Here is a 9495-nt window from a genome sequence, read left to right as displayed (position 1 = left end):
GGTCCTAAAATTTATACTTTTTGCTTTTCTGAAAACTCAAATTTCTGTTAGTTTGCTTTTATGAGTTTTATTTTTGCCCATTGCACCAGGCATTTATTTGAGCATCTTGAACTTGGAAGTTTCTGTACTTCAGTTCTGGGGACTTTTCTTATACTATTTTATTGATGATTTTAATCTTCCATTTCTCATTTTGCAACAATTATTATTTTGAATGTTGGACCCTCTTGACTAGTCCTTTAATTTATCAATGTTTTTTTTTTTCTAAATTGTACTTCTTTTTATCTTTTTGGTCTGTTTTTTGGTACATTTCCTCAATTTACTTACTTTAATTTTACCATCTTGCTAACACATGTTGATCTCTAAGAGTTCTTCTATTCTGTGTATTGTTAGTAGAATGATCTTGTTATTGCAATTGACCTCGCCACGTCAATTAGATACCATTCCAAATAGTGAAGCATAGTATGGTACTAAGAATATAAAATGGTGTATGGTCTTAGTCAAATTTACTGGTGTTGTTACATAGGAAATACCTCTACCTAGGACCCATCAAGTTCAAAGGCCTTTATCATTACATAAATAGCATACTTACATATCATTGGATTTCCATTATGTACAAAGATTTTCATCTTAGAAAATATATTCACATATCTTACTTCAGAGTTCTTTCATTTTTGAAGGAAAATTAGTGTACATAGTCAAAGAAATGAAATATTACTGTAATAATCATTATGAGTATAAGTAGTAGACTTAATCTAGTAGTGAGAATAATTGGGATGTAGTGCTCTCTGTGGGCCTGGATATAAATTCCTTTTTCAGTTTTGTAGGCCATGACACAGGGACTACATAAAAAAGGACTCACTATTACCTCACTCAAGATGTCTCAGATGCCAAAATCTCTAGTTTTATATAACCAAATGGTATTTTTATTCCTCACGGGTATGCATAATTTACCTGCATAATTCAAACTAAGTAAAAAAAAAATGGTTTAAGTAAGAGAATAAAACTATAGTATATTTTTATGGTAAGGAATTTATGCACATTTGGTACCTTGTATATTTATAAAATCACTTGAATGAATGCACATTTGGTACCTTGTATATTTATAAAGTTGTTTGAATGACAACCTTGCATTTCCAACGAAATTCTTAACCAATTCATTTATACATGATTTTAAGTGAAACTACTAAGTTTATGTGCATTGTTGCCATTTTAAAAATAACTTTGGTTTCATTTTATTTATAGGAGTAAACACTATGAAAGACTCTATGTAAGTGTGCAGCTGTAGTTTCAGCTGAGGTCTTAACATACATCTGGTGGTCAGACACATGAATGAAATTGCCTTCAGATGATTTCTTCTGAGTGTATGTCACTATGTCCCAAACCCTGCTGGTTTTTAAAATTTAACAGACGAGACTCCCGAGACATTGTGGAAAAAAGTAGGGTCATCTCCACTGTAGCTTTCCTTACACTCAACCCACAGGATCCATGTGCACAATGATTATTTTAAGTTACTAAGCTTTAGAATAATTTGTTATACACCAATAGGTAACTAGAACAGCTATATTATCTTTATAAAAGTTGTTTACGTTTATGAAAAGATTTTGTTTGACCAAATAATCGAAGATTACTAAGATGTAATTCAATGTAGTTTGAAAAATTCAGTGTTTTATTTAATTACTGAGTTTGTTAATAGGAACAAACATTTAAAAACCTTTAAAATGAAATGTTATATTTGCTAGATGTAAAAATTGAATAACAAGATTAGTAAACTGAACTTAAAAGCTTAAGAAAAAATTACAATTTGAAGATATAATGAATAAATTGGAACTAAATATTAAAACCAAAGTAAATAAAATTATATATTGTCTTTTCTATATGCAAAAACTGCTCTCAAGCACATCAGGAAACATCAAAATGAATTATCCCTTTTATAGCATCAAGTTTGTGTTTCATGTCATAGAATATTCTTACTTCCATGAGAATACTAATGTTAACTATATCCCCTCCAAGGTGTATTTTCCTGAATGTTCTTTTTTTTTTTCCCCTGGCTAATGTGTTTGTTTATCTGACCTCTTATTTTCATTATTTGAAACATTCTTCATTAGTCTGGTGACCCTAACTTATCACTCACATTCAAAGAACAGGGCATCCAGAAGTGACCTGGAAACAAAAAGAATTAATTTTAAGTTCTAATGTCCAGGTTGGGCCTGTCAACCATGGGATTTGTGGAGGGTGATAGGATTTGTGGATCTGATAGGATCTTTTTTTCCCTCTGTCTTTGACCATTTACTAAAAGTATTTTATTTTCAGTACTGAAAGTATTTTTAGGTCTCTCATTTGGGCAGTTTAGACTCCTCACAACATGAAATTCCAAATTTCTGTCTGGAGAATACTAGCCCGAATACCAGAATTTTGGAATCAGGCAATAGAAAACAGCTGGAGGGCCCACCACTTACTGTGTCAAACATTGCCTTTAGTAAAATACAGCAAGGACAGAGATTACTCAGTCAGCAGTCAGTTTGACCCTTCTTTATCAATTGAGGTGAAATTTGCATGTTTTTTCATGTGTCTCAGATAAGCTCCACACAGTGGTAGTTACAGGTTTTTTGGCCTAGGAGGAATTATTCCCTGAGGTGATTTCTTCATGATTAATCATGTGAGTACAAATGATAAACATATCTCTTCTATATTAGGAATGGTAAATTCAAGATCATTCCACATTGTTTCTCTGGATGTTAGAGATGCTCCATCTAAACACAGGTAAATGAACAACTCAAAAGAAAAATAATTTGCACAAAAAGGACATTACATTACCATTGATTAGAAACTGATACATACTGCTGAGTGTATAGAGAATAAGGAACTCTCTTACACTGTTAGTGGGAATGTAGACTAGTCTATCTCCTGTGGAAAGAAGTATGGAGGTTCCTCAAAAGAACGAAAATGTATCTGCCATAGGACCAAGCAATTCCATTCCTAGATATCTATTCAAAGGACATAAAAATGCTAATTTGAAAGAAGACCTACAGTCCTATTTTTATAGCAGCACTATTTACAATAGCCAAGATATGGAAACAACCAGAATGTCCCAGAACAGATGAGTAGATCAAGAAGATGTGGTATATATAAACAACGAAATGCTACTCAGCAATCAAACAAAGAACAACTCATGCCATTTATAGCAACATGGATGGAACTGGAAGGGCTTATCCTAAGTGAAATAAGCCACAAGGAGAAAGATAACTACTGGATGGTTTCATTTATATGTGAATATAGAGACCAAACAAAGGGTAGGACAAACTTGAAAACCAACACCTGGAAAATGACCATAGATATGAAGCATCCAGGAGGGGAGGGAGAAGGAGTACGATGGGAGAACATGGGGGTGGTTGTGGCAGAACAATGGTGGAGGACTATGAGGGTTTTGGTAGTGGGAGAATTATGGTAACTACTTCTGAGGAGAGAAATCCTATATTGTGAAAAAATTAACAAGAATGTAAAATAATTGTACTTCATTAAAAATAAATTTAAAAAAATATAAACTGATATAACTCTTGTTGCTAGAATTTGATATTGGTATTCAATTTGAACAACTAAAGTAAAGGAGGGAGATGTTATCAATTTCTGAATTTGACACCTGCAAAAAATCTATTTTATCAGGGATATATGAATGGCTTCAAACACTAGCATTATAGACACATTTTTTTCTTCTTTTCATTTTTTGTATCAAGCTCTTGATGTCATATGAAATATCTTCATAGAGAGTACATTGATGGTGCTTTTATCATAATTATGATTATTATCATCTAAACTCATCATTTGGAATTTTCCATTTTCTTGTTGTATGAAAGAAATAGCTTTATGTCATGGGCCTTTTAAGAGTAGAAATTGAAAAATCAGTTGAAACATCCATCTGAACTGACCTTTGAATTAAATATAGTGAAAGAGTTTTCAGGGTTTGTCAATCTCAGTGTGAGACAATATATGTTTTCCTTTGAAAACATTTTCTTTAAAAAGCCACTTCATAAAAATGAAAAATAATTAATAGATCCTATGAAAAGATGAAGGACCAAGTTTTAATTACAGTTATGAATGCATTGTACTCGAGGCAGCTGAAGAAGAATTTTTGTGAAGCTATTACAGAAACATCTCCATAAAAGGGGATGGTACCATATTCCCCTTTTCCCCACTAACATGTAAACCACCTTTAACTAGCTACTGGGAACTAGGGGGAAGGGAAGTGGGCTCAAGAAGAGGGAAGAGGAAAGAGGAGAGAGCTTGCTTCCGTGCCCTGATTTGAACCCTGGTACTTCTGGGAAGGAGACATGAGACACAAAGAGGAGAGACAAGTGAAAGAGAGATGTGGGTGAGAGACATGTGGGGAGGCTGACAGTGGCAGCCATTATCTTGATTTGTATTTTGATTTTGCTCCTTTTGTCCCAGATTTGCCTGGCTCCTTTCACCCCCTTCCTATGGTCCTTGCCGAAGTGCCTTAGACTTCATAGCAAACTTTTGGACCTCAGCAGCCCTGCTTCAGGCTGTCTCTATTTGGCTGGGCATTTACCCATGAGGGATGGGTAATTTGGGGGTTTTATTGGGAAACTTACTAGGAAAATTCTTTCTTCTTCCCTCTCTGTGCAGACTAATTCTATTAAAGTTCTTTAACGCTTAAAGTCTGTTTTGCTTTTGTGCACATGGATTAACTGGCCCCATAAGAGCATGCAAGTTTGGGGGTCCCAGGGTGTCCCTTGGTCACAGGCTAATGAAACTATAGAATTTGTAAAGTAATTGCAAAACTGGTCCGTAAAGCAGCCAGTGTATCCAGTTTTCTTAATCCTAGGGACAGAGATGGTTTTCCCTGCCAATACAAGCATTCCAAAATAAGGCTTCAACATACCACCTGGTATAATTTAAATGTAAAATACTCTGTCAAAGTTTGAATCCTTTAATGACACTGAGGTCAATTAAATGTGTTTTATGTTAGGACAATTTTAAAGCTTTAAAGTCTCCTTTTGCAGATTAAACATCTACTCTGAGTGAATCTTACAGGATTTGCATTGACTGATGAATTATACTGACTTAAAACAATGTTTAGCTCTCATTTGCAAATGAGTGTTGAAGGGAACCAAGAAACAGTTTAAAAAGCCTAATGAAATATTTGAAAACAAATTACTGCTGAAAAAGTATAAACTTTCTAATTTTAAAGTTCTCAAAAGGGATCTCATGCATTTATTCTAAAATATTATGTTTTATGTTTTATATTATGAAGTACTTCAAACATATGGAATTATAGAAAATAATATAATACTCTTATGTCTACTATTCAGACATAAAGTATATTGTATTTCCCATAAATATTTTCAGACCATTTTTGATTTTAAAGAAATAAAATCAAGAAAACCAAAGCTAAAGCTCTGCCACATTTCCATTTTCTGTCTCTTCAACTATTCTGAAATTTATGGTAATCACTCCCATCCAAGTTTTAAAAATTTTGTCATATTAAAGAATTGTTTAAATAAATAATAAAGTATTGTTTGGGTATTTAGCTTATTGTTTTAAATATTATAAATACAATAATTATTTTTGTGATATCAGGTGATGAAATGTAAGTAATAACGGAGATGGTAGAGTTGTAACATGTGAGAAAAGTGGAAAATGGGAGAGTGATATTCAAGAAGGAAGTATTTCATGAAAGAAGGATGGGTTGACTTGTTAAATCCACCTGAGAGGAAAAAGATAGACTAAAAATGGTTGGACTGAATTTGGTGACTTGGTGACAGTGGGTGACCTTCGTAACAATGGCTCAGTGGATGGTGGGAACACAATTCTAACTAGTTTTATTGCAAGAGAGAAGAGGAAGTGAAGATGTGGAGATAGGAATAAATTGAAATCATTTGTTCAAGGATTAAGTGAGATAATTCGTTTAAGGTCCTTGGAATAATCCCTGACTATAGTATGCTTTAAATCAATGTTAGTTGCTGTGTTTACACTTTTCATTACTATTATCATTTATTACTTGACAGTAGGTTCAGCAAGGACAAGGACATGACTATTTGTTGAGGTTTTTTAAAAAATTTTATTTAGTGTAGCATGTTAACTCTCTTTTACTCATATAGAAAAGGAGATTCAAGCCAATCATTTAGTAGATTGATAAAGCTGTTCTCTGTGACAAAGGAGAAACTGCTTCTAGTTATCTGGTTAGAAGTAACTGTACTATAGAGCTACTTTTAAAAGGCCCATTCTTTTCTTTGGCACTTTGGTAAAATCTACAAAAGAGCAAAAGTCACTGAGGCTATAGGTGTATAAGCCAAGGAAGATCTAACTAAAAAAAAATTGTCAAACTTGAATAGCACCAACCAAAAGATAGTGGCAGTAACAGAATTATGAGACAAATAACTTTGAGTAGCAGAGCAACACATGCACACAGACACAGCCACACACACACACACACACATACACATGCATATGTACAGTAGGTTTAGAGGGAGATGAAAAGCAGAAGAGAGGAGTTAGATGGCATAGTTTTCTATAATCAGCTTACTAGGCAAGATGAGGATAGAGTTCATTTGTCCAGTTCTCCTTGCAGTGTGGTACTCATGTAGTAGAGAGTCTACAGATCACTTTTGTTACAGAGCAACCCCAATGTGAAATGGGTTGCCTGACTGTAGGACATCACCTGCACACTTAGAAAGGACTTATAATGAGACTCAACTGCAGGTACACACAAAAAGGGAAAATAAAGGGCTTATTTACAAAAAGGGGAAATGAAGAAGTGAATAACTCAGGGAGAAAAAGAGAGCAAGATATTGGTGAATGTGCCTACCAGTTGTGCTGAGCTGGAACCCCAATAGCATGATGAAGGCCAGCAAAAAACAAAGGACCCCCCAAGGCCCACATGTCTGGTCATGTACCAAACCTGGCTGCTTAACTCCACCCTCAGTTCCCAGCAGTCCTCCTTGGCATTTGGGATTTGTAATCCTTGGTGTCTTGGATCTCTTCGGTCAGGGTGAGGGTGGGGCCCATGAAGACCATTTGTGGAGTTTATTCAGGACATCCTTTCCCCCCAACACTTTCACATGCGTGGCCTCATGGAACCTCAATGGCTCTCTGGAGAAGGCATTGTTAGCTTTATTTTATGGGTAAGAAAAATAGATTCTGAAAAGGTCAGAAACTAATTCATTGTCAGACAGTGGGAATTATTTAGTCTCCTTACTTACTAAGTACTCGTACATGACTTCAATGTATCCTCACTTAAGTTGCTTAATTGGAATGTTAGAATCCTCCTTTGGGGTGACTTTTTCCAGACATCCCACTTCCGCCACCTCTCTCCACTATATACTTTGTTATTTCTCCTTAGACAAGCATTAAAATTGTGTTAAATATTCCTTTGATCTTCTCTTATGTCAACTACTTGTTATAGGTCTCACACGTTGAAATCAATGCCAAACATCTTTGGGTCTTTGATTAGTTAAGAATTTGGTAAACAAAAATGAAAGTCACAGAAATTCCATTATGATCCATTCCATTATTATGGGAATATTAATTCATTTAAATAAAAACAATAGAAAAGGCTTAATTTTCATCATTTCAATGAAACCCATAATATTTCCAGGCTATGTACACTGAAGTGAAACATTGATTGAAAAGAGCCTGGTTTACTCTTTAAGAGTGATGTGAGTTTGGGAAGTGTCTGGCCAAAGTGCACTGCAAGTTCAAGGCTTTAGACCAGAGCTCTGATATGTCTTTGTTAGAGGTGGGGGTACAACCTCTCACAATTATAGGAAGATTTCATTTGAGCTGTGTTTAATTTCTATCTCCATGAAAGACTAACATCCTTAGCTTAGAGACTTGGTGAGCAGCTGCTGGCATTTGGGAGAGAAATGCATAGGATGTAACTTGTTTTAGGCAGTCTTCAAAGGATTGGTATAAAAAGAACAATTATGGTGAGGGACTTTTCAATACACTGTGGGACTGCTAAAGAAATTGTCTCCATCCAAGCCTGTTGGCATGGAAAGGCTAATCCACGATGCCGCAAGGAAGGTTGCTTTGCTCAGAAATGTGGCTTTCAGTTTCTGTAACTCTGCATGGAAATTCCTTTTAGAGCTGTGCATTTCACAAAATTCAGTAATTGCCTTGGGGTGTAATGAATTACAAAAGATGGGGGTAATCACAAAGAAGGAGCATAAAGGAGTTGGAAATGCACAGAAACCTCATTGTTTGCAATGATCATCAAAAAATAGGTCAGAAAACAAGTCCTACTTTGATGTTTGGTGCTTTTATTTTCAAGGAATTTTGTGTAATGAAGTGTAACCTCAGCAAATGGAAACTAGGCTCAATAAAGATCCAGAGAAAATTATAGAAAGCGCTTGGGATGAGTTATTTTCATGTGATATATTTGAATAGAATCTCAATTCTTATCCTTTCCACAAAACTTTTTCTTAGTTCCATTTTCTTCCAGTTTAATTAATCCACTGAATTGAGTTGTAGACAGGTGGGAATGATTTTAAATGGAAATCATGCCCATATCTTAAACAAAATAAAGATATCTTTATTGTGCATGGTAGAAAACACGGAGAGGGTAGTGGCTGGAAGCTCATATAGACCTGGTTCTAATTTGTCTCCCACACTTGCTGTCTGTGTTTCTGGCCTCAGGTTTTCAGTCTGTTAATTGGGAGTGATTACCATGTCTCATGATGATGAGGTTATGAGGTTATGAATGCGAAGCTCCTGATACATTGTGGTGCAAGGGGGTGCTGTGGTTATTATTTCCTGAAATAGTTATCAAATGCCCAGAGGAATCTCTCTCTCTCCTCTCTCTCTCTCTCTCTCTCTCTCTCTCTCTCTCTCTCTCTCTCTCTCTCTCTCTGTGTGTGTGTGTGTGTGTGTGTGTTGGGAAGGATGGTTTCTGCCTGTTGGAAAAATGAGTCTCTGCTTTGGATGAAATCAGACGTAACCAGGCTTAGTGTGAACACTTAAGAGAAGCTATAGCTTTCAATCTCCTCTCTTACAATCTTCAGCCTTCTTTACCCATCTCCTGATCATTACTATAGTTTCAATATTTTGATAAAAATGCCAGGATGTGGTGGGATTCACAGAGTTCGCTTTACTCTTTCATTATGTCTGTCAGAAAACTCTAGACTCCTAATTCTTGTTAAATATGAAGATGTTTCAGATGCATGAGTAATTAAGCATAAGAATGTTCCTGGCATAGCTGCATCACACTTGCTCAGTAGTTGTATGGGCACAGGGGAAAATTCACCCACCCCATTGGGGTTCTTTTGAGGCTAGATTGATTAGCAAACTAATATCAGAGTGTGGAAGAAAATTCCAAAATTTAACAATATAAATATGGAGAATTTACTTGGCTATAACTTGTAAAGTAATTTATAAATCACATATATGTATATAGCCTCTGTTTCAGGACCTCGGACATCAAGGGGAGAAGTGGAGACACTCCACATGACAAGGAGGGGATGACCTCATCCTTTTCCTCTG

Source organism: Talpa occidentalis, unplaced genomic scaffold (genome assembly GCF_014898055.3).
Source record: "Talpa occidentalis isolate TD23 unplaced genomic scaffold, MPIMG_talOcc4v2.1 talOcc4.3, whole genome shotgun sequence".
Classification (NCBI taxonomy): Eukaryota; Metazoa; Chordata; class Mammalia; order Eulipotyphla; family Talpidae; genus Talpa; species Talpa occidentalis.
Note: the sequence above shows the minus strand (reverse complement) of the source record.